The sequence below is a fragment of the Hoplias malabaricus genome, chromosome 9 (assembly GCF_029633855.1).
Source record: "Hoplias malabaricus isolate fHopMal1 chromosome 9, fHopMal1.hap1, whole genome shotgun sequence".
NCBI lineage: Eukaryota > Metazoa > Chordata > Actinopteri > Characiformes > Erythrinidae > Hoplias > Hoplias malabaricus.
Genome location: NC_089808.1, coordinates 10,764,860 through 10,791,124, shown reverse-complemented (window position 1 = coordinate 10,791,124; position 26,265 = coordinate 10,764,860). Strand labels below are relative to the sequence as shown.

Sequence of the window (26,265 nt, the reverse complement as noted above, 5' to 3'; positions counted from 1 at the left end):
CATACTCAGAGCACTCTGAGTGGGAGGGCAATCTGTGTAAACTGAATGCATATTTAAATTTGACAACTGCTTTCAGCCAGTGAACTACACGGTGAACTATAATAAAACGGCACTTGTATGACTCCAGAGGGCTGGATGGAGGCCTTCTCTTCTTGATGGCTGTAATTGCCGTTTCATGGCTTTGTGGTTTATATGCATGAGTTTTGTGTGGTTTCCGAGAGCGTGCTGGGGTGATTACAATTGAGCCTCTACATTCACTGGGGGTCCGAGTCAAGGGTCAATTCCTGTCCATCAATAATGATTTCACAGTGGCTGCTAGCTACGCTGGCGAGACCTCGGTTTATTCAAAAAGATGACTGAAGAAGCACGAGGAGGAAATTGCCATTTGCATTGTTATTTAGATGTGATTATTGGGCGACTGGTCTGAAACAGTCCTTTGGTGGCTCTGAGCTGCCTGCCAAGAGATTTTCTCCCAGATTTCATGAATCATTGGGGATTTGGCAGCTTGCTTTGTTTGTGCTGTCTTTTCTTATGTGTTCACAACTGAAAACCATCCACTGCCAGTTGGTACGGGATAAATGGGGGTTGTTGATTTTTTTTTTTTTTTTTTTTTTTTTTTTTTGACAAGGGTGCATGTGAAACTTATGAAACTGAGTTTTGGAGGAGTATGAAAATGTCCCTGCAGATTTCATTGAACAACTGAAGGCATGTCTCCTGAAAGAAAGTGAAGCTGTAATTAAGACAAAAATGTAGACAATTAAATATTTTTTAAAAATGACTTGTAGATGTAACGTGTTTGCACAGTTTTTCAATACTGTTGTTTCAGACTAATGCCAGGTCTATACCCTATCTCAAGATTCAACCCTGCTCATTAATAAAATAAAATTGTTTTATTTTTTGATTATTCAAAAGAGCTGTTGACTCCTTAAAATAAATATAGAACGTTCTACCTCTGAAAATAGCCAACTACATCATAAACAGGAATTCATCTTTACATTAATACAGTTGTAATCAGTTGCATTGGTCCAAAAAAATGATATTCACTGAAAAAATGAAAAGAAAATGGAACAATAAATGATCTTTTCTGATACAGTGCTTCAGTTTTATTATGCGGGGGTTTAATACAAGTGTTTATTTTTGTTTTGGTTTTTTTAAGCACATAGAATGTGCACTGATACAGAGAGGATGCTGGTTGAGAGTGTGTTGGGGGTTGTCAGGGGCAGAGGGGTTCTGTGGATTAAAACCGCTGTCTGCAATATACAAAAGTGCATGAGTGTAAAACAGGGTGATGGCAATGAGAAGCAGCAGACAAAAGGGATCAGGGCCATCTGGGGAAGCTGCAGATTAACAGCACAGTACATTAGGGGCCACATGTCCATCAACGTCACAGCGGCTGGATGCCGCCGTCAGATTAAAACTCACATCACAAAAAAAGGAAAGATTTGTTAACATTTCAAAATAAAATTTAGATGTACAACATAAACTAAAGTTTAAAACTACTCATTGTCCAGTTGATGCATTCCATATATAGAAACTCAGAAGAAGCCTCTTTTTTGTATTCATCATGGTTCTCATTCTAGTCACAAACACATTTACATATATAAACACCCAGGAGAATCCCATCCATTTTCCAAATATATGCATAATTAAATGTTTAGGATGTAAACAAAGTGTTTGAGAGTAATTTAATTGGAAATGTGGAGAAATGTGTTATGTCAGAAGGCGTGAATACATTTTCATGTAATAATTTTTAATTTAAAATAACGGATGAAATAACTGAAAGTGTTTTAGGCAACTGCCTGACACTAGAGACAATGCTTCATTACAGTTCTGAGAACATTTTGACGTAAGATATATATACATTCATGTTGAAGTGGAACTTGCAAGGCACTGGAAAAATATTTCTGTTGAAATTACTTGTAAAGCATTACATATATAAACTATAGGTTCACTGGTGGTTTTAGATAATGAATAAATAGTTTGTGTGTTTTAAACACAGTGTCACCTGGTTCTTATCACCAGCACAATACAGAGCTCATAAGTATGTTTTCCTACAATAAACCATTTCATAACAAACCAGTCAAAATGACGTTTACATCTCAAATCTTTGGGAGTCATACTAGGTGTAAAATGAGCCACCATTGGCCAATAATGATGATTCCACCATGAAAATCTGAGTATAAAGCAGGCTACTTGTTTTGCTGGTTGCTAGAGTGTTGTTTAGTTGGGTTGTTGATTCAATCTGAGCCCCAAATCTTTCCTTTGGGCTTAACCTGCCTTAGTGCTGCCATATGTCAAATGCTAATGCAGATAAGAGGAAAACAAGTGAGAACAAAAACAAAATATGCAATTCCAACACAGCCATGTGAACATTTACTAGCAAAATATTAATAAAATCTATTTTTCTTTAAAGAAGAAAACAAAGACCCCACTGAGGGACAAACGGCCTAATCTATTCCCAGAGACAGACTCTTGTTTATGGGGTTGTCTCTTTTCCAGTGAAGCAGAACAGGGAGATGAATCATTCTTTGTCCATGGTCTCATTGTCCTCCTCGCGGCACTGGGACGGTGGTCTCTTTCCCGCCAGAGACGCACTCGCACCCGATGAGCTGTTTTTATGCAAATTAACACGTGCTAGCGATTCCCACCTGCTTGCTTCATTGTTAGCCATGTTAGCATGAGGGAATTCCTCTGTTAAAGGGCCCATGCTCACATTATTCTTGTTTTATTTAGATTTTTCTCCCACTAAGAAAGTTGGTTTCTGAAGCTTTTTAAAAATTAAAATACATTAAAGTTAAAAATACTTTTATGTTATATATAATGTGGAGAAGACTAACTTAGTGGTAAATCTGGGGGACAATGGTAAAACTGCTTATTTTTTGGGGGCATTATTTTGTCCAAAAATGCCATTAAACTTAATTTCCCACTATTATGAAAATAGGTTATATGACTTCTTTCTGTTTTAAAAACAATGCATTTCCCCTTTAAGTGTGCGGGCCTGCCATCAGAAGACCCTGTTTATCTGTTTATGGTTCATTTGTTAATTGCAAGGCTGCGGCATTGACTCAAACACGCTTTGTTTATTACCCACCAGTGCACACCAAACCTTTTGTGATCTCTGATAGATTTTACCTCATGCTGCCCACATGGAGACATAGGAATCAATAAAACCTACTTGAGTAATGCTAGGACTCTGTTGGCATTGGGTAAATATCATGAAACATCAATAATTAAAAACACCATTGCCAACATTTTCTTTTTTCTTCCTCTGTGTGTGTGTGTCTGTGTCTGTGTACCTTGGAATGGAGAAGTATATATAATATTTGTATGAGTTTATGTAATAAAAGCAGTAATAAGTCTTTTTACATGACCATTTCCAGCCTCTTTTTATCCATTAGAATGACACCGACTGCCTTTCTTCCTTTCCTGCCCTGCACTGTTCCTCATTCACATCAGTCAAACCTCAAATCTGGGATATATTCTGTGGTCAAGGCCATTCAATAAGTTCTGTCAGCTCAGAGCATTTTCTTTAGTTGCTTTCTTTAATTGGTGATATGGTAAAGTTGTGTTAAAGGCTGCAAGCACAAACTGTAGCTGTGTCAGATGAGCTCTAATGTCTCTGACATTATATCTACAAGACGGACTTAAATGTAGGTGTGTCTAATAGTGTGGAGAGTGAGTGAACAGTGCTTAAAAACTCCAGCAGCAGTGCTGTGTCTGATCCACTGGTACGAAATGTCTGATCATAGACAAACCTCAGATTCATATTTTTCATGAAATAGTTTCTGCTGAATTTCAGTATAAGGAAAATCTAAACAAAAAACATATTTGACCGTGAAACCTCAGCAGTAAACAGTATTGGCAGTTACTTTTAAAATGTATTCCTCTACGGAATACAAAATACTTGCCCTAAAATGTAATTTGTAACTTATTCTGTTACATTACTCAATGTGAGTAACAAATTCGGAATTCTTCAGAATACTTCAACACTTTTATACATTTTAAAAGTGTGGCAATCACACCTTGCTGAATTAAGAAGAATATTGAGTGAATTTTAGGATGTTATGAACACAATTTAAGGTGGAAAAAGGATCAGAAATCCTTTACCATTTAATATGGGGGTGGGGGCACAGCACCCCTGATAGCAAGGAGACGGTGGTCCACTGAGGGCAAAGTTGGAGATCCACTGGTGATTTGCACAGCGTTTTCTGGGCGGACCGCTGGAGATTAAACAGAATTTTAGACAAAATGCCACATTTTAGCCTTTTTCCATTCACAGTCCATTCATTCATTCATTCATTATCTGTAACCGCTTATCCAGTTCAGGGTCGCGGTGGGTCCAGAGCCTACCTGGAATCATTGGGAGCAAAGCAACATTTTCAGCATAATCATTTTATATCAAGCTTATACTCATTATTATATCTCTTATAGTTGTTGGTAATATTTGTATTAGTTTGTTTTCCAGAATAAAAGTCTCTGTAAATTTAAAATCTGTTTGAGGAGATTAAAAATGAGTTATATCCTGTACAGGACAGTAATCTGAGTGGTCCAATAGTGGACCAGCAGTGGTCTACAATCAGTGGTGTGCCAACATGTTTGTGCCTGTGGACCAATATATGCTTGCTGTCTGATACCCTTTAAGCTTGCTTGAAAGGCTGAACTATAAACTGCTACACAATTTAATGTGGAAGGGAGTTGTGAGTTTGGAACAATTAACCATCATGTTGGTACACGCAGTGTCTAACAAACGCTAACCAACGTATGTTTACAAGAGCTTACTTTTCATGTCTTCAACTTCAGCTAGACTAATAACAAACAAACTTTACCTTAAGATGCTGCTTTGGAAGCTGAACACAGGTTACCTCACAAACAGAGGTTGCACTGCATAATGTTACACTCTCCTTTTTCTGGCTTAAACATGAAATACAGTTTGAGTTTCCAAAACAATAAGTATTTCTCTCCTGACGGTGTGATGAAAACACCATGACCTCGAGTGAGCAGGCCACAATAATGCTAGAAATGCAAGATGGCTGTAATTTAAATTGAGAGTTTACGTGATAAACAGAGAATTACCTTCATGTAATATACTCACAATTGTAACTTCATTGTTACAATTACTTGTGTCTGGTGTTCTAAATATGCCTTTACTCCCAACACTGTTGGCTGTAAAACACTCTTACCGTGTTGCCAATAGCACATGACCTTTTAATTGTGTTTAATTAACAATCAAACTAATTATGGATTTCTGTTAATCTCTTTCAGCACCAACAAATATTATGAGCCATGGGTTTTGGGGTGGACTTAACTATTGCCCCCCTTGTGCCCCTGTGCCCATCCCCTCCCCCGCGGGCACGGGCCCGCCCCCTCGCGCCTCGTTTTCGCTTCAAACCGCGCGACCGTTGCCAAGCGAGTCCTTCACCTTCTCATTCACCGCCGTTACCGCAGTCTCCGTGTGTCAGCGCGTCGTGAAGCCGATTAAGCCCGGGTTAACTAGATTTACAGAGCTCAGATACCGCCCTGGTGCGGGCTGAAACACAGCGGAATATGGATTTAACGCGGAAGGATACATTAATGGACGGAAAACGGACTTATTGGGAATAAAACGAGCTTGTGAAAGTGTGGGAGAAGGCTGAGATGTTAGTGGGTGAGTAACTGAACGTTGCTGTTACAGGTGTTCCGTCCAGTTCAGAAAACCTTCCGCTCCAGAAGCTCAGCAAGGGTCTCAACCAGACATTATGTCCAATATTACTTAAACATAATTCGTTAATATTAGTGTTCGTTAATGTTAGATGGCAGGCTAAGTTTTAGGTGACTCAGCGGCTGAATGTTGTGATTAATGTCCTTCTATCGACTGAATGTCAGTTGAACCATCTCCTTTTACAGTAGTTTTCCTCTGTATTATTACTGTATGGGTGTAATTCGACCTTTACTGTGATGTAAATCAGGAAAAATCCTCTGTCAACTTTGTATTTGCTCATTTTTCTACATGTTTCTACACCCCTGCCGTGAGAAAACTGCATGTTATGAAACTGTGACTGAGCAGAGCAGATTTCTATGGAAGAATACAGTGTGTGTGTGTGTGTGTGTGTGTGTGTGTGTGTACATATCCTTCACAAGTCATTTAGCACTCATCATAATGTGAACTGTTCATAATGAGATCCATATTCTTTCTCCTTTTTAAGACAGTAGTATTTATGCCAAAAGTTCTTGTTATAATAGCTTATTAAAATAAACTGTATTTGGTTTAAACAGCAGGGACATGCTTCTTTGGACATGTTTTTATGTCTCTTAAAGGTTGAAGAAAAGGTCTATTATGGAAACTGCATGATGCCTTTCATTATATAAGCTATTAAATATCAAAACTTTTTTTTCTTGACATTTAAAAACATTTCCATCATATGTGTCATCATTTTTTTTAGCCTAATCCTTTCATTAAGCATTTTACATTCTGCTCTGCACTCCATCCAATTTAACAGGATTAAAGAAGCTCCATTTATTATGAAGTTCACATATACCACAACAAACCTGTTCTCTGGACTGATGCAGCACCATTCAGTAGCTTTGGGAGGAGTTGTGGTGGAGTTTGATCCAGAACTACGCAATCATCATCAGCGCCTGACCTCACTAAGGTTCTTATGGATGAACACAATCAGATTCTCAGTTATTTTCTAAAATCTAGTGTAAAGAAAAGTTGAAGCAGTTACTGTAATAAATGTTGATTACAGAAGAAATGTTGTGCACAAAAAAAGATCAAGGTGAATTCTCTCATTATAATGGATATCTACAAACATAGATGTATAACTATGGACATATACTGTATAAAATGTTTAAAAGCCATTATCTACCAACACTGGTATCACTGTGATTAGGCAGCTGAGAGAACTGGATTTGGGACCAGAAGGTTCCTAGTTCGATCCCTTCAACTGGCAGGAAAAATGGGTATGAGGGGGAGGGGGTGGGGCGGGTGAAGAAACAAAACAGTGTCTCCTCCTTCAATCCACAGCTGAGGTGCCCTTGAGTAAGGTAACTAACCCCCAAATGTTCCTTGGGTGCTGAGGGTGGCTGTTCGCTGCTCCTCTGGGTGTATGTTCACTGCCCCTAATCGTTTGTGTGTGTGTGTGTGTTTGTAAGTTCACTGCGATGTACTGATTGTGTTATATGCAGAGGTAAAATGTTATTGCGGTATTTTACAATGACAAAAATACATGAATTCAAATTGAAGTATGAAGTCTCATGTGTATCTTATCCCCAATGCTGGATTAATTAGATGATGGAAATTGTTCTATTATTATACGTTTAACTTGTGGTTCAACAAAGAATTAGAAATTTCAACCATGGAGCTGAATTTAATACTTGCCTTAAATAAAGCTGAACTAATGTGATTTAAGTGTTGTATGCAACATTATTAAATCTGATCTAAATGCAGTAAGGTTTTGGGCTATGATTTATATGGCCTTAGAAGCAGAGCTTGATATTTTAGCTTTAGACTGTGAGCCTTTAATCTTAGAAGGTCTGATTACTGATGTCCATTTTTATTTATTTTTTTGGACATGCTGAATGTGCATCCACCACAAAACATGAAATATTCTACTCAATTTTACATTCATTTATTAAACAGATGGGTTGGTTCCTTGGTTTGATTCTGCCTGTATACAATGATCCTTCCTAAGCTTTTTCTGTCTAGAAATAGGTCATCTGAATGGAGGGTCTATAAGCTGGAAACACATCAGTCTGAAATTTGGAAGAGAATGGAATGAAATGTGCCCAACTCATCCAGCAGGGGCATTCTCCTGAGCCACTGAAAAATGACATAAAACTGTTTTTTTTTTTTTTCTAGTATAATGATGGCGGCATTAGTTCTGATTGTCTTGAGTTATTGAGACTGTTGCAAGATGTCTAAGGGCTTTTACAGCTACTACAAAATAGCCTGATCTCAGTTGAGCTGACTGTATTTATTTAAGAATCATTGCATATATTTGGTTGCATTTGTGCAAATTTTATGTATTCTATCTGTTTTGTTGAGATGTGTAAATACAAGAAGCAGAAATCAATCTAAAACGTAATGACTTAGTGCTCTTACACTGCTAGGGTAAAGCTTAAGTGTTTGTTAGTACCTTCAGGTGGCAGTAGTGAGCATGCTAGTGTATCTGATATTTGGTATGTTTTTATTTGTTTATTTAAAATGTGATAAATTTGTTGTTAGTTATTTTGCTAAGTCATCTCCCCTATTGTTAGTTATGTCCAATTCTCCCATCAGTGAGTGGAGGTGAACATGTACTTCCTCCAAGACACCTGAGGCCGGCCAAAATGTAACCAGTCGGTGGGGAAAACAAAGCTCTACTGACAGAATGCTGTGCTTTGTAGTGCAGTGGGCACTGATGTATGACAGGGGGCCAGCTCCCCAGGATTCTCAACTTCGTACAATGGAGGAATCTCCTGGATTCTAACTTACAAGCTCCAGGAGATAGGGCCAATCCTACCCATGCATTTACAGTGGCACAGACACAACGCGAATGTTGCTGATGCAAAGTGGACAGAGTCAGTGATGAGACAAAGTTGAGCTTTATGTAATCTGGAAGCAAAGCAATGTTGTAGTGATAACCAATAGGAATTCAGAAGTCAGCAGAGTGCTACATGCTGTATTTAGACCACTGTGGGACAGTTCAGTCCTTTTTTGCTTCCTACATATAAGTTCCTATGTGAGTTAGAAGAGAAAATCATGGTCAGACTTTAAACTTCCACATAGTGTAACAATATATTTTTACATATGTATCGGGATGTAAACAAAAAAATATTTGTGGAGAAATATGTCTGAAAATATTGGGATTTTGGGTGAGTTTTATTAAAGTGCCTTAACAGCCAAAAATGTAATGTATCTACAGTCCAGTAAACTGTGCTGGGGCGGCACGGTGGCGCAGCAGGTAGTGTCGCAGTCACACATTGTGGGTTTATTGTGGGTTCGATTCCCGCTCCGGGTGGCTATCTGTGAGGAGTTGGTGTGTTCTCCCTGTGTCTGCGTGGGTTTCCTCCGGGTGCTCCGGTTTCCTCCCACAGTCCAAAAACACTCGTTGGTAGGTGGATTGGTGACTCAAAAGTGTCCGTAGGTGTGAGTGTGTGTTGCCCTGTGAATGACTGGCGCCCCCTCCAGGGTGTATTCCCGCCTTGCACCCAATGATTCCAGGTAGGCTCTGGACCCACCGGGACCCTGAACTGGATAAGCAGTTACAGATAATGAATGAATGAATAAACTGTGCTGTGTCACTACAGCATTTGTTTAGTTTGAGTTCAGAAGAATTCGCACTTGAGCAATCATCACTTTGAGTGAAAAGTCGCTGTCAGTGTGAACACACTGATCGCTGCACCTCTCAGGTCGGTAAAATTATTTTATTTTAGTAAATAACACCCTTAGAGGGCAGCAGAGAGTGTATTTATTTGAGCTGAAGCTGTGTCTATTTTCAGTTCAGAGTTAATAAATAATGATGCTAGGAAGCAAGATGGCTGATCAACCAGTTTGGCATCATTACCTGGCAATTAATTATGAACTAAAATTTCATGATGCAGAAGGTTTACACAAGGTCTACACAAAACAAATGTGTTTAAATCCAAATGGCAAGTAAAACCTGATTTTATAAATAAGAATTTGTTTCGTTTTTTCACTTTTTAATTTTTAATTAATGTTTCTTGAAGACATTTCTGGTTTGTAGCAGTCAGATTGGATTTTTGTGGCTGTGTATTGTGTCTGGGTGAGATTAGAGTTGCTGGGTGTGTTCTAGGAGTAAACTCGAAGCACATCAGGAGTGGAAATCTGGTTTCCCAAACATATGGTGGAGACGAGCACATACACTTTGTTCTGCGCCTTTGTGTGTTAATTCCCCTTTCTCCCGGAGGCTTGGCAGAGATGGCGTGGGATCTAGTGAAGCTGGCTGGCAACATCTGGCACAGCAGGGAGGTTTGGAGGGTGAGGCGCAGAGGGAGCATCATCTGCCCTCGCACTCAGACACGAGACCCTAAGTCCCCACCCCCATACTCCTGCAGGACTAATCATTCAGTGCTCCTCCAGTAACCTCCAGTAACAGCACAACGGAGGCTGAGCATGCCAAACTAATGAATCATTAAGATGCTGCTCGGCCGAGAGGCACACACGCTGCCATATGAATGCCTCTCGGCCTCGGAGTGATGAGCTACTTTGTAGGTCTGCTGCAGAATGAGAGATAAAGCTTAGTTAATTGTTCTCTCCTGAATTATTCCGTTAGCCTTGGCAGTTTCCTGCTTTGTTCAAATAGCTGTAATTCAAATGTGGATTTGATTGAATTGGATTTACTCAACTTTTTCATATTTATTTTCCAACACATAGCTATTGAAAGGAGTTAAGGTAATCGTTCACATAGAATTTGTACATTCCACACTTCAGATTAATGTCAAAATGTTTTAACTGTTAAAGGTGCTCTGTCCAACATTTTGCTACCAGGTGTCACACTAGAGCACCAGCATCTCAGTTCCAAACACATAGGCTACTGCTTTATTCAGCAACACCCTTGCTTTCAGCCTCTCTCCCACTCCCCACCTCCCTCCTGTCTTGTTTTCCCATATACTAGTACCTCAGCACAGAGCTGGGAGTCTTACAGACCACAACAAATTCATAATAGTCGTAACAGCTAATGTTATCATGTCGGTCACTCATGAAAACAGACATGGGGCATATAAAATAAAGCTTTTTCAGAAGTCCACAATATACAAAAACTGACCAACAGAATGTTGGTCATTCTCTGTCAGTGCGAAAGCAATGGCATGAGTGAGCACTGATCATTGGCGCAAAGGCGAGTAAAGCAGCCATCCTCCATCTGCCAGACGCCTATATGTCCGGAACATGGGAAACGATGACTTACACAGGTATTTCACTGGTAAGTAGAGCCAGGCGCTTGTTAAATCAGACTCTCCCACCATGTATGAAGCTGTAGTTAACGTCTTATTTAAATTTGCCATTCATACTCCACTTCTGGTGCTGTAGAATATTGTGTTTTAACATTGAGAAAGGTAAATGTCATTGAACAAAGTGATCAAAACACTTTCCTGAATGTAAAAGGAACATCACACAATAATGGCCCATGTTTAATTTAGAGTATCATTTAAGGTAGAACGGGAAATCTCAACAAGAAACTATCTTCAGTCTTGTGTCTGATGAGGCCATTGGCTAGCTAATTTTTTCCAGTTCCAACTTAAAATGGTGCTAGAATTACACTACATTTTAAAACTGAAAAGGTGCATGTAAATAAAGCACATTTTCAGTTTTAAAACGTACTGTGACTGCAAAACAATGTTAAAGTGAAATGGCAGAAAATAAGCTGGCTGAGGAGACACTAACTTCAGCCTCATGTACTCCGCCAGCTTGGCACACAGCAGCGGGAGAGAGTAGGCATTTACCTGATGAGGAGAGATAGAGAAGTCAGTCAAAACCAGCTTTCCCTGTCCGCCATCACGCCACACATCAGTGGAGGAGATAAAGCATTCAACCATCCAGCAGAGCTCATTGAGAAGATGAAACGTGAGTTCAGAGTCCTGTTGGAGCCTTTTAGCAGCTATTAGTGTTCTCCGTGTCAGAATTGTGAGTCCAGTATTGACTGTTTTTCTGTCTTGCTCTTTGCTATAGGCCGTTTTTGCTGAAGAACATGATTTCATCTTGGTGGAGGAATATGTAGACGGTTGTATAGTTGTACAGAATATGGAGTAATATGTGTACAGAAAACTTGTCTCTTGGAGAGGACAAAACAACTGTGGGGAGGGCTAATATTTCCACAGGGTGGGACTATCACCCATCCCAAGGGTGAAAACAAGGGACTGAACAACACAGTACAGTGAGGATGTGGCTTATTTTCTGCTGAGAAGCCTTTAGTTCTCTCTTCACATTGAAGTTAGTGGTTTGCTGCTATATTAATGTTTAAAATTTGTGAATTTTTTATACATATACAGGAGGTCCTCGGGTTACATCAGTCCAGAGTTACGATGTTTCGTGGTTACGACACATCTCCCATTTACTGTATAAAGCCTTGTTTTGACTTAAGTGATTTTGAGTCGTAAACGTTGCAACGCGAAGTTCGTGTTTGGTGTGCGCAGCGGAAGAATACACGGTTAAGCGGCTCGGGACCGAGGAGGATAGGTGTTAGGATAGGATAAGTGCTTACAGTATGTTATTTACGTACAGTATGTACAAACCCGATTCCAAAAAAGTTGGGACACTAAACAAATTGTGAATAAAAACTGAATGCAATGATGTGGAGGTGCCAACATCTAATATTTTATTCAGAATAGAACACAAATCACAGATCAAAAGTTTAAACTGAGAGAATGTATCATTTTAACGGAAAAATATGTCGTTTCAAAATTTCATGGCATCAACAAATCCCAAAAAAGTTGGGACAAGGCCATTTTTACCACTGTGTGGCATCCCCCCTTCTTCTTAAAACACTCAACAGACGTCTGGGGACAGAGGAGACCAGTTTCTCAAGTTTAGAAATAGGAATGCTCTCCCATTCATGTCTAATACAGGCCTCTAACTGTTCAATAGTCTTGGGCCTTCTTTGTTGCACCTTCCTCTTTATGATGCGCCAAATGTTCTCTACAGGTGAAAGATCTGGACTGCAGGCTGCCATTTCAGTACCCGGATCCTTCTCCTACGTAGCCATGATGTTGTGATTGCTGCAGAATGTGGTCTGGCATTATCTTGTTGAAAAATGCAGGGTCTTCCCTGAAAGAGATGACGTCTAGATGGGAGCATATGTTGTTCTAGAACCTGAACATAGTTCTCTGCATTAATGGTGCCTTTCCAGACATGCAAGCTGCCCATGCCACAAGCACTCATGCAAACCCATACCATCAGTGATGCAGGCTTCTGAACTGAGCGTTGATAGAAACTTGGGTTATCCTTGTCCTCTCTGGTCCGGATGACACGGCATCCCAGTGTTCCATAAAGAACTTCAAATCGTGACTCATCTGACCACAGAACAGTCTTCCATTTTGCCACACTCCATTTTAAAAGACCCCTGGCCCAGTGCAAACGTCTGAGCTTGTGGAGCTTGCTTAGAAATGGCTTCCTCTTTGCGCTGTAGAGTTTCAGCTGGCAACGGCGGATGGCACGGTGGATTGTGTTCACTGACAATGCTTTCTGGAAGTATTCCTGAGCCCATTCTGTTATTTCCTTGACAGTGGCATTCCTGTTTGAGGTGCAGTGACGTTCAAGGGCCCGGAGATCACAAGCATCCAGTAGAGTTTTACGGCCTTGACCCTTACACACAGCAATTGTTCCAGATTCTCTGAATCTTTTGATGATGTTATGCACGGTTGATGATGATAACTTAAAAGTCTTTGCTATTTTACGCTGGGTAACACCATTCTGGTATTGCTGCACTATCTTTCTGTGCAACAATGGCGAAATTGGTGATCCTCTTACCATCTTGGCTTCAGAGAGACACTGACACTCTGAGCAGCTCTTTTTGTACCCAATCATGTTTTCAATTGACCTAATTAGTGTTAATTGGTCTTCCAGCTGTTCATTATATGCTCAGTTTCCTTTTTCCAGCCACTTATTGCCACTTATTGCTAACTTTTATGGGATTTGTTGACACTGAAATTTTGATTCAACATATTTTTCCTTTAAAATGTTACATTTACTCAGATTAAACTTTTGATCTCTCATCTATGTTCTATTACGAATAAAATATTGACATTTGCCATCTCCACATCATTGCATTCAGTTTTTATTCACAATTTGTTTAGTGTCCCAACATTTTGGAATCCGGTTTGTACGTATGTTTCGACTTACACCGAAAATTGGTTTACGACGTGACATAGGAACTATATATATATATATTTCACACCTGCAACAAACTCCAAAAAATTTTGGATGGGCAAAAATTGTTTTACAAATACAGTTATATTAAATTACATTTTGTGGGGTTGCTCTCATCCAAGGTATGAAGTTTGGCAAAATGAACAGTGGCATTGCTACATTTCATTGCAAGTAGGCTTTTTAAGGTTTCATTAATAAAATGGATTTTATGATGTTGACGAGTCTGAATATGGGTTGAGTGGAATATGGCCTTTATTGATATCCTACATAAAACCCTAAAGATACGAACCTTAAAAGTAAAATCAGTTGTTTGAATGCCTACCCAAAGAATGAATATACCCATGCCATGGACACAGATGACCCCCCACACACCAGGACATGTTCACTTTTGCACTTTTTGTTGATAACAATCTTAATGGTCCCCTCGGTGTCTTGTTTTTTAAATGTATTTTTTCCTCTTTTTATAATAGAATTTCAGGATGCATTTCCTGATGCAGTGGTGGAATGTGTTAAAAGAGCAATCTGTAATCCTGACACCAAGCTTTTAAAATCAGAACTATAATTCATTCATTCATTCTTTATCTGTAAGCGCTTATCCAGTTCAGGGTCACGGTGGGTCCAGAGCCTACCTGGAATCATTGGACGCAAGGCGGGAATACACCCTGGAGGGGGCGCCAGTCCTTCACAGGGCAACAGACACACACACATTCACTCACACACTCACACCTACAGACACTTTAGAGTCACCAATCTACCTACCAATGTGTGTTTTTGGACTGTGGGAGGAAACCCACGTTGACACGGGTAGAACACACCAAACTCCTCACAGACAGTCACCTGGAGCGGTGCTCAAACCCACAACCTCCAGGTCCCTTGAGCTCTGTAACTGAGACACTACCTGCTGCACCACTGTCCTGCCCCGCAACTATAATACTGTTTCAAAACAGTGGAGAGAACTGTCTGCCTCCTCCCCCTCCTCCCCAGACGTGAAGCTCGAGTAGGATGCCAGTTTGAGGAAAACTGAACGAATAAGCAAGAGATAAATCTTAGAACTTTGGACGTACCGTAATAGCAAAGAGGAATGTGCCATAATCAACATATTTACACAGAAAAAGTGTTCATCATTACATTATATCGTCTACCTACGCAAGTGGTGGATGCCATTTCCCTGCATTTTCAAGCCTTTACTGTCCAAATCCACCTTAAATATTTCAACTAGACAAGGCTGGTGTTACTGATCAATTTTCCCTGTCACAATAAATGTTGTTTAGGAGGCAGATCCATGCTTCTTATTCATAACGTTCGTATTTAAGCATTTAGCTCCACTTTCACTGTTTCCTTAATCTATGATCACACACCCCAGACATTTTATGACATATCTTGCAGATTGCTCCTTTAAGTAAAATGGTTTTCTGAAGTACTTGATAGCATATGTGGCTATAAATATGATAGTAGTATAACGTTTTCTCATGCAAAGCCACTTGAGAGCTTGATGGTCACACACGTTCAATAATGGTTTATGGCCTTGCCCCACACTGTCTTTTTCTGGATTTCTGGATTTACTGAACTTTCCATGATTAGACATAGATGTAAAAGACATTGTTCTTTGTGATCTTGTGCTGAGAATAGTTATTTTTCAATTGTTTGACAATCCTCTCATGAGGTTTGACAAAGTCCCAATCTCATTTCTTATTTTTACCCCTGCATTTTGTTTTTTAGTGTCACCTTGGCCCTTGGAACTGAGTTACAAGGTGTAATGGTTAAAATGTTCCCCTTCAGTAGCCTGAAACATAATCAGCTGCTCTTCCAGTCTGTAGTGATATCAAAGATGAGTTACAGTGCTGCAATATTGCTGCGGGACTTTGGGCATCACATTCCTTCAGATGTGTTTGACAATAATATTTTTTCACTCAGCCCTGTGTGATTTGAAGCTGAATTCAGCTTCTTATTTGGCAGCCTTTGTTTGAACCTTTCAGTTCCACCTTAAATGTGGCAAAGTACTAGCAATGTTTTATGCTTGTTATCAAGCAAAGAGTCATAGTACATTGAAACTACATTAAACTAAGATAATACAATGGTTATAATAGCATTTAAAGCAGAATATATTTATCACTTTATTGGTCTCTTGCCGGTCATCTTACCGTTGATTCACAAGGCATTCATAGTACTTCTTTGAAGTGGGATTCTGAAAAACCTTCCTTTCAACAGGTATTTAGCCCTACCACTCATCTCTACCTGTCTTTCCCAACAAGAACTGAGACACCCCTACCACAGGCAAAATAGAGGGCTAGGGCTAAGGGGTGAAATGGGATTCACCCTGAGTCTTTGATCGATGCAGCATTTATTTAATTTACATTCACCTTCTTTTAGCGTAATGATTCATAACAAATATTCCAAAATAGTCTGTAAATCTGTTACTCCTATTTTGTCCCCATTCCATTTTTTTTGGAGTGAGCTGCAGGCATAAAATCGAAAAAATTGTATGTTTACAAAACAATTTTCAGTTGGTCATTGAAGTATTTGGAAATATATATATATATATATATATATATATATATATAGCTTGGTACTGTTTTCAGTAAAATTTCAAGAGAATTAACAAGTCACAGATTCTTTTTTTATTACATTTTATAAAAGTGGCCGCAGCTATTCTGGAAATAAGGTAGCATTTCAGAACAGATCTGTTTACCTTTTGAGAATCACATCACAAATCGCATCACCCAGGTTGAAGCTCATTGATGTGAACATTGTCTTGTTTTAGGGACGCTCAGTTCTTAATGCTGGTGGATTTCAGGAGAGATACATTTATGTGGAAAAACCTACAGAGATTTACGTTAGATTTCTCCGAACTCCTAATGTGGCTAGACTTCATTTCTGCTTTTTATAAATGACTCTTTGCAAATGAAGACATTAAAAATATCAGAAAGTGTTTATATAAATATTCACTTCCACTTTAAGACAATGGTTTTTAAGACAAAAGCCAAACACCAATTCACTGAAAATGGATCAAGCTTAATATGGCTGAGAGTTGGCCAATTCAAATATGCCTGGATCAGTGTCAGTCTCAGTCTTCAAGACTGGATAAGGACATCCCTATGCCTAGCCCACTGAAACCACAATGAAACTGGACTTATGTATTTTAAGGTTCAGAAAAAACCAGAAGAAGTCTGACTGAAGATTTCTAGACCTCTATTAAAACTGAAGTAGCTTTGTAGAATCAAGACCATGTAGATTTGCAGCAGTGGCTTATCAAATAAAATTGCACAATGTAATTACGAGAGTGTGTAGTGTACATTGTAATGTCATTTAATTTTACTAATTTTGTATTTTATTTAACATCATATCTTGATGGGAAAATGCTGTTGATGTGCTCATCCTTGGCATTGTTTCTTTTTATCTCTATCTCAATATTGATATTTATATCATTTATAGTGTAGAAGGCTGCACTTTTGCAAAAGGGAATGTGCTTTCTACATAATCACAGATTTGAGCAGTGTTCTATTAAAAATGTGCTGGTGATCACCCAGTTTCTTTTCATGTTTTGATGAAGCAAAAATATTAAAGTAGATATTATAGAGACTAGAGATGCCCACTATTTGATTAATCAACTATTAAAGAAGTTTTAAAAAAATAAATTAGTGTATTGGGAAAGTGCCTAGAATTAATCGATTATTATTCAAATGGCACTCTGAAAAAAATGATCAGATTTGACTCAAAAGCCTATAACATTGACAGAGGCATATTCTGTTTATCACAGCTTGTTATCATTTACCCAATAACAGCTCATGATCTGCCTGCAGCCAGACTCCTATAAATAAGCCCATGGATTATAAAGAGAACCAAAATGCAGTTCAATATTGATCACAAATTTGTATGTTTTCTACAAATTGTTCAGTCCTAGCACTTAGTGATAATTCCATCCATTATCTGTAGCCGCTTATCCAATTCTAGGGTCGCGGGGGTCCAGAGCCTACCTGGAATCATTGAGCGCAAGGCAGGAATACACCCTGGAGGGGACGCCAGTCCTTCACAGGGCAACACAGACACACACACATTCACTCACACACACGGACACTTTCGAGTCGCCAATCCACCTGCAATGTGTGTTTTTTGACTGTGGGAGGAAACCGGAGCACCCGGAGGAAACCCACGCGGACACGGGGAGAACACACCAACTCCTCACAGACAGTCACCCGGAGAGGGAATCGAACCCACAACCTCCAGGCCCCTGGAGCTGTGTGACTGCGACACTACCTGCTGCGCCACCGTGCCGCCCCTTAGTGATAATTGATTGTTTATAATCAGTCTACCGTGAGCATTGTATATATAATCAGATCATTAATGTAATAAAATAAAATGATTCAGTCTAGATAATGCAGGGCAATTTGTAAGTATGTGGCAGTACTATTGCAGTACTATACTTTGTTAGACCTACATCTAATAATAATTTTGATAAATTGGCCACCACTGGTAAACATTAAGGCAAAGCCCAAAAACCTTGACACATGAAGCTGAATAAAGTAAACACAATTTCAGATCTTATTGTGGAGCTTAAACGTGGAGCTTAAAGGGTAGAGAGGCTCACTGGCCCTGCTGTGATGAATACAAAAGGAGCCCAAAGGAAATAACTAGGCTTAAATAAAGGTTAAATGTCGTTGTTATTCATTGCTCCTTGAAGGGGCTGTTCAGGAGGGCGACTCCACACTTGCTTTTGCACATGCATCAGTCGTCCCCTCCAGGTATCATCCCAGGAGTATGAACGACCCATAAAACACAGCTTTCACACTTCTGCTAGCTATTCAGAGGTGTTGAAGTGGAATGTTACAGTTAATTCTATGTGGAATGATTTGTTTGGACTGTGTGGCTCTAAAACAGCTCGCTTTTAAAAGTCACAATGTCAGCCTTGTCCTCTTCTGGGAGAAGAGGACTTTTATAATTTGATAATGATAAAATAATTTTTTTTGACATAATTTGGGCACAATTTTAAGAACCTGTATTAGTGATGTTAGCTTCACCTTTCAGGCTCTTAAAGAATTATAGTGGTTCTGTACACCTGTGAAGCTCTTTTACTTTATGGTATAGCTAAGGTAAAGAACAGCTTAAAAACATGAAGCAGCGTTTGTGGAAATAGTGCTTGTTATTGGCAAGTACACGGCAATACATTAAATCATAATTTGTATTCACAGAAAAAGAAACCATTCCGAAGTTTGTGTCCAATAGAAAAATGATTAGAAAATCATCTGAAATACAGGAAGTCTGTGGCTTTCGATTGTTTGCTACACTGCTACACTAGTCAGATTAAGTAAATCTTAAAACAATACTTTTTTAAAATGATAAATTAATATCATACACGTTTTTGAACTTGTAAAATACATGTGGTTTGATAAGCTCTTTGAAAATGGTTTAAATCACTGTTTAACTTTAGCAGTCTAGATGTTCTTCCTGCAGGAGCTACTAACACTTATTAACCAGCTTGTGCTCTCACAAATGCGTGTGTTTGTAGTAATACTAGTGCGGGGCGATATGAGCACAAATCAATATTGCGATTAATTGTACATTTTACCACGATTACGATTAATGAACGATTATTTTGTTTTTCTATTTTTGAGTTCAGTGACGAGGCTTGTACTGTAAATATGCTCCAGTATTTAAGCAGGGACATTTTTTCTAATGTTGCCGGGAACTTGTTCCTCTCTTGTTTTTTGAGCACTGTTTATATTTGGTGTGTGATTGTGCTTTGGTTGCTGAAACCAGTGTTTTCGTGTCTTTTTGTTCAGTGTCGTCTTAATTATAGTCAAAACACATAGACACTGTGTTTTTCTTTGGTACGAGCTGCTTGAGTCTCTTGGTCGACCTCTGCGTTTAGGATGCTTCTCTGTGGCAGATAGGGGCAGAATCACGTGACTACAGCTTGGTAGCATGGTTTTAAAGGGACAGTACATGAACACACAGTGGAGACATAAAAGAATATAAATAATCCATCCATCCTCTGTAACCGCTTATCCAATTTAGGGTCGCGGGGGGTCCAGAGCCTACCTGGAATCATCGGGCGCAAGGCGGGAATACACCCTGGAGGGGACGCCAGTCCTTCACAGGGCAACACAGACACACACACATTCACTCACACCTACGGACACTTTCGAGTCGCCAATCCACCTGCAACGTGTGTTTTTGGACTGTGGGAGGAAACCGGAGCACCCGGAGGAAACCCACGCGGACACGGGGAGAACACACCAACTCCTCACTGACAGTCACCCGGAGCGGGAATCGAACCCACAACCTCCAGGCGCCTGGAGCTGTGTGACTGCGACACTACCTGCTGCGCCAACGTGCCGCCCCATATAAATAATCAATATAATCAATATACACAAGAATAATTTCTTAAAATGTGAGGTGAAATAGGTTGTTGCCAAAAGATTTTGGTTCATCATATTATTAAATATGTAGTTTCTTAATAATGTCATCAAATTAGCTGATGTTAAGATGTGTAGATTGAAACTGCTGTGTGGCATGTATATTTTCATTGGGAATAGTATGGTTAATTTATGGTTTCAAATATTTAAGAACATTAAGGCCTACTGTTCTTATTGTTTATAGATATTATGTATTTTAGACATAATAGGTTTGTCCCAAACCTAGAGAGCTGCCTAGGCACTGACTACGTAGACAGCTGTTTGTGTAGGCAACATTCAAATGGACATCTATCATCATGAGGCAGATTATTGAGACACTGTAGTTGAGTGATTGCCTTAGGCTTGTTCCTAACTACTGCATGTGACCGGTGTTATTTACCTCAGCGCACGTGACGCCTCAGTGTGTCAGTGTTATTTTAAAGATGTTTTCAGAAAGAAGCACAAATTAGATGGGAGTTGTGCTAGAGTTGCATCATGGGATTGCCTTAGTGGCTGAGGAACGGTTCAGTGCTGCCTGAAAATTCAGCCAGATTAAGGTATCTCTGTAGGCATCATACTTAAGGTATCTAAGAATTGGGACAGCCCACGGAAACACAAACACAATGATGTCAAATGCGTTCTAAGTAGTTACTACATCATTACGTTTCAGCATTCACCACTGAGAGTGATGGGTTGATTGATGGGTTGATGGATTTCTCTCAGCATGTTGAGCTGTTGCTGGGTTGATATGCTCATCGTTAGCTCTCTAGGATGGAGGGATGGAGGAAGGAAGAGCGTACAGGATTTTTGGCAGTTTTTGACTGTCCTTCATTGTGGATGCCAGCACTGGTTTAATCACTCCTTAGTGACCTGCATGAGACAAACATCACTGCGTGGTGGGCATAACCTCCACGAGCAAGCTTTTCTTCCTGACATGTTTTTTTCTGTGTGGGAACAGATTAGAGTGCCACTCCTCATCATCTGGGGGGCATCATGCAGCTCCGTGATCAAGACACTTCATTACAACAGACAGAGGGAATTCACTGATGCCTGATTCTAGTCTGATGCACTTCAGGACACCTTATTTACCAGTGCTGTTGATTGTAGATTCATTCATTCAGTATCTGTAAGTGCTTATCCAGTTCAGGGTCGCGGTGGGTCCAGAGCCTACCTGGAATCATTGGGCGCAAGGCAGGAATACACCCTGGAGGGGGCGCCAGTCCTTCACAGGGCAACACTCTCATTCACACACTCACACCTACGGACACTTTTGAGTCGCCAGTCCACCTACCAACGTATGTTTTTGGACTGTGGGAGGAAACCGGAGCACCCGGAGGAAACCCACGCAGACACGGGGAGAACACACCAACTCCTCACAGACAGTCACCCGGAGCGGGAATCGAACCCACAACCTCCAGCTCCAGGCCCCTGGAGCTGTGTGACTGCGACACTACCTGCTGCACCAGTAAAATTTTAAGGAAAATGGTGTCTCGTCAAAAAGACCTGGCTTTGGACCCGTGAAACCTTTGGTAGAGTTTCCTTAAAAACTTTTTATACTTCTCTATTTAGTATTCAGAAGCATGGTCTCTTTTTAAGTGACAGAAATGATGGTCAAATTTATTCAGCTTTTCCTTTTCATGCAATAGTAATTTTTATGCATGGACAAAACTATTTTAAAAATTACATCTATTATAGTTTAGTTGAGTGGATCATAAATTCATGCCAGGAAATCATATTACCTCACAAATGTAAAATTTCAGATTAATTCGTGTAAAGGTCATTTACAGGAAATAGTCTTTTTGAAAATGAGACGACCGTAAGAAAGACAGTGTAGATAACTCAGTAAAAACAGAAAACCTGCTGGAACTACCTCCCATAGGCTTCTCTTGTTTTTTTGGTTTTCTGTGCTTTTTCTAAACCACGGCAGAGTTTACTGTCCTTAGTAATCACTGCAGAGGTGACAAATAGAGCTTAATTTGAAAATGTTGCGGGTAATTCTTTAGTGTGAGAACAACTTTAAACCTCAGAGGCTAATTTCATTAATTAACCTGATTTCAGCATCTTTCGCCATTTGCAGTATTTCATATACTGCAGTGTATAATCAAACCCTCAGGCTATTTTCCCTTCTGCAGTTGCCATTATAGATCACACATCCAATCAGCATTTTTTTTGTCCTTTATTAGACTGGGAAATAAGTCACACTGTTTGGCTGTAGCAGCAAACCCCTCGAGAGGTTGAGCAGACAGTCACTTTGATGTTATCAGCATAGAGCCAATGAAGCAGCAGCATTAGAACTAGAATAGATGACACTGTCATTTAATTGAAGCTTTTTCTCAGTTTAATTATAATTGTCTAATAAATTAATTGTCTAATTAAGGCTTTGGATTGAGCAGATTCTAAATCAAATATTCATATTATATTACTTTTTATACATTCATTTTATATTTTTTAATGGAACACATCTAAGTATCCCCTGATTTTTAAACATAATTTTCTGCTCAATTTAATCCTCACTATTAAATCCCACCTATTAGCTTGGTCTTTCTCAGTCAAAAGATGACTCTAATGTTAACCATTCCTTTGAAAGGACTGGCATCATATCAATTCCAAAGACAATGTCACAGAATGTTTTCTTGCAAACTATGATTTTGCAAAGACTGGGAATCTTATATTGTTACTAATTGCATCTAGACTCTTCAGTCCATTCTCAGAAACACTGTCACTGTGGTGGTACCCTCAAGGATACATATCCAGTAGTTAGCTATGTATATTTAGGGAACACAAGTAGACTTTAAAACCACTGTTGTACCTTTTAATAGTACATTTACGCTGTTTGTAATTTTAGTGACAATAATATACATGAGGGCAGCAGGTAGTGTCACAGTCACACAGTTCCAGGGACCTGGAGGTTGTGGGTTCGATTCCCGCTCCGGGTGACTGTCTGTGAGGAGTGTGGTGTGTTCTCCTTGTGTCCGAGTGGGTATCCTCCGGGTGCTCCGGTTTCCTCCCATGCTCCAAAAACACACGTTAGTAGGTGGATTGATGACTCAAAAGTGTCCCTAGGTGTGTGTGTGTGTGTGTGTGTGTGTTCTGCCCTGTGAAGGGCTGGCGCCACCTTCAGGGTGAGTTCCTGACTTGCGCCGAATGATTCTAGGTAGGCTCTGGACCCACCGCGACCCTGAACTGGATAAGCGCTTACAGACAATGAATGAATGAATGATAATATACATGTACAGTACTGTTTTTCTGACAGTGTAGGGGTTCGATCTCTGTGCAGAATGACGAACTGAACCACTTCATCCTCCACATCATTGTAACTTATTAGTGACCACCACATTCACATTCTCATTGCAACTCGTCAAATACAGCTACTTGGTCAGGATGCATTATATTTGGATGTGCAAGGAAGTGGTGCAGAGTGTGACGTGCACGTTGGTACATCACACCTTATATAATTATTAGCCTCACATGAAAATAAGTCCAAATATAAGCAGTTTTTGTACATTAAATACAGTACTTTGCAATGTTTAACCGTTATTTAAAATGTCCACATCACTATTTTCATGAGCAAAGACTAATGCCTTGTGATAACACAGTTATCAGAAGGTCAAGATGAGAAAAAGACTACATCACACCAAACAATAGAGAGGATGGGGGTGTGCTGCAACTCCAGCAAGACACACATGATTTTATTCCGACTTTAGAAATTTGTCTGCGACAGTAAAATTGCTTGAAACGTCATTGGGTGTAAGGCCTGCATAAGCTGGAAGGGTGAAGTGTAGCCCATGCTTCTTTTGAGACATTTCTTTTCATACTGCCACTAAGACAGCACTTTAAATGCAGCACTATTTGCATTCTGTTATGTTCACCACAAGGCTCCTGCATTTGTTAGCATTACACCGAGGGAGAGTGGGGACCAATTTACCCACTCACAGCACATTCCATAGATGCCCGCACAGGCAGAGGTTTTACAGTCAGCACCTTGATCTCTTTGTCTTGTTCCTTTAACAATTCCTGAGTACTTTTATCACAGTGCATTATGCTGCTGAAAGATGTCACTGTTGTTAGGGGATGTTTCCATTGCTCTAAATGAGTGTACGTGATCTGCAACAGTGTTGGGCAGCACAGTTTTCAGTGAACTCAAACAATCCTACAATGAACTGCAACTACATTTTAGCACTTTTCCATTCACAGTCCAGTTTACATTTTTTTCCTTCATTAGGTTTTTTTGTTGTCCTTTATAAATAAGATTAGTAAATAACTTTAATCCAGCACAGTGTCAACATTTTCAGCATAATCATTTTACATCAGGCTTATACTCATTATTATAGCTCTCATAGTTGTTGATAATATTTGTATTAGTTTGTTTTCCAGAATAAAATTCTAAGGAATTTTATTATTATTATTATTATTATTATTATTATTATTATTATTATTATTATTATTATTATTTTATTATTTTATTTTAGTGATTTATCAATGTAACCGTTATCATATAAACAGCACCATTTGATTGTCATGCTCTGATACTTAGCTCATGATAATTTTGCACGACCAGACAGGGTGTTTAACATAAATAGGTGTGGGAGATATTTCTAAACCAATCCAAGACTTTGTAAAATTGGAGCTCATAGTACAGGCATTTTTAAAATTTGTCTGACATACATAAAGCCTGCTGGCTTAAATTCCAAATTAAGCATGTAGATGTTTGTCACATGTGCGCAGAACACATTACAAGGTGTAAAATTAAACCTCTTGCAAAGGAAAAGCAAAAAAATTAGCTTAGCATTGCCTTCTTATTTTGCTTAAAGTGTAACTGTCCCTGTAATGTAACAGAGCCAAAACTTAAAGGACATATGCTCATCTAATATTATGTCTGAAATTAATTTTAATTATTTATAGTTTGTCCTATGCTGTAAAAGCAGCTTTTACACTTTTGGTTACAACTTTTTTCGCTACACATTGGGATATATCAGTGTGGGTTTGATGGCATTTAGCCAAAAGATTTGTGAGGTCAGATTTTCAAGCAACACTGGGCAGTATTTTTACTTGAAGATTATTGTGATGCTTCACTGACCTGTAAAAGAGAGAACAGAGCCCCTGTCTTTGCTACTCTGGCCTCAGCACTGCAGAGACTGCACTATGTAACTTTTAGAAACCTCCCTCCCCTTCTTGTGTGATTTCAGGACAGTGCTGTAAATTGAATTACACCGTTCAACTGTAAGAGCAATAATACAAGTACACGGTGTTGCTTTAAAGTTTGGCTGTGCTGAGATCACAAATCACAAATTAGACTACACTGGAGTGCATGTGAACAGAATTAGAAATGGATAAAAAAAACTGTTGTGCATATTTCTGCATAATAATGTAGCTAGTGATTCACCTGAAAACAGCCTCATTTTAATGTTTTGCTGTTGTTCTGTTGTTCTTCATTTCCTAGAGGAGAAGCTGTATTTAGACAGAAATGTGGAGCAAGATACAGGGCTAATTTAGTTTGCCAGCTGTGTCCATTGACCATAATGTGATGAAGCCCTTTCTAGTGAATCTGTTCTGTGGAATGTGCTGCATTGTGCCAAGCCCCAGGTCGGTCGCTATTGTAGCGCTCATGATTTTCTTTAATCTGTTCTTTATTTCACCTCATGTTATCTTTAATTAGGGGACATGTAGCTCCCTGTAGTTCCTTAAGGCAAAGAGGGTGCTCTGTACTGTTCTCAGGAGACGTTTGAGTCCATAGTTTCATTCCGTATTTTATTTAAATTTCCTCACCCACCTCTCTTTCTTATGCATTGTTCCAGCAGCCTCTGGGGATATCTCTAGAGACTTAGGAGAATCCCAGAATCTGCTGTAATATGCATGTAAGAGTCAAAAACCAAAAAGCATAACTGCTGTCTAGCTAAAGTGCGACCTCTTTGGCAGATTGGGACCATGTTGGAGCAGAGAAAAAAACAGCAGGTGTTCTCTTGCTCTGGGCAGCAACACAGAAAAAGACAGCTGGGGTATTTTAGGAAGCTGTGTCTGTTTCTGATGTCC

The 26,265-nt window shown here is 39.4% G+C and overlaps 1 protein-coding gene across 1 annotated transcript in view; it reads left to right on the top strand.

Moving 5' to 3' along the window:
- The first annotated feature begins 5,435 nt into the window (after positions 1-5,435).
- c8b (complement component 8, beta polypeptide) overlaps positions 5,436-26,265 on the top strand; it is a 97,910-nt gene continuing 77,080 nt past the window's right edge. The window contains exon 1 of the mRNA XM_066681280.1: positions 5,436-5,644. The gene's annotated coding sequence lies outside the window, so the exon portion shown is untranslated. The remainder of the gene's footprint in view (positions 5,645-26,265) is intronic.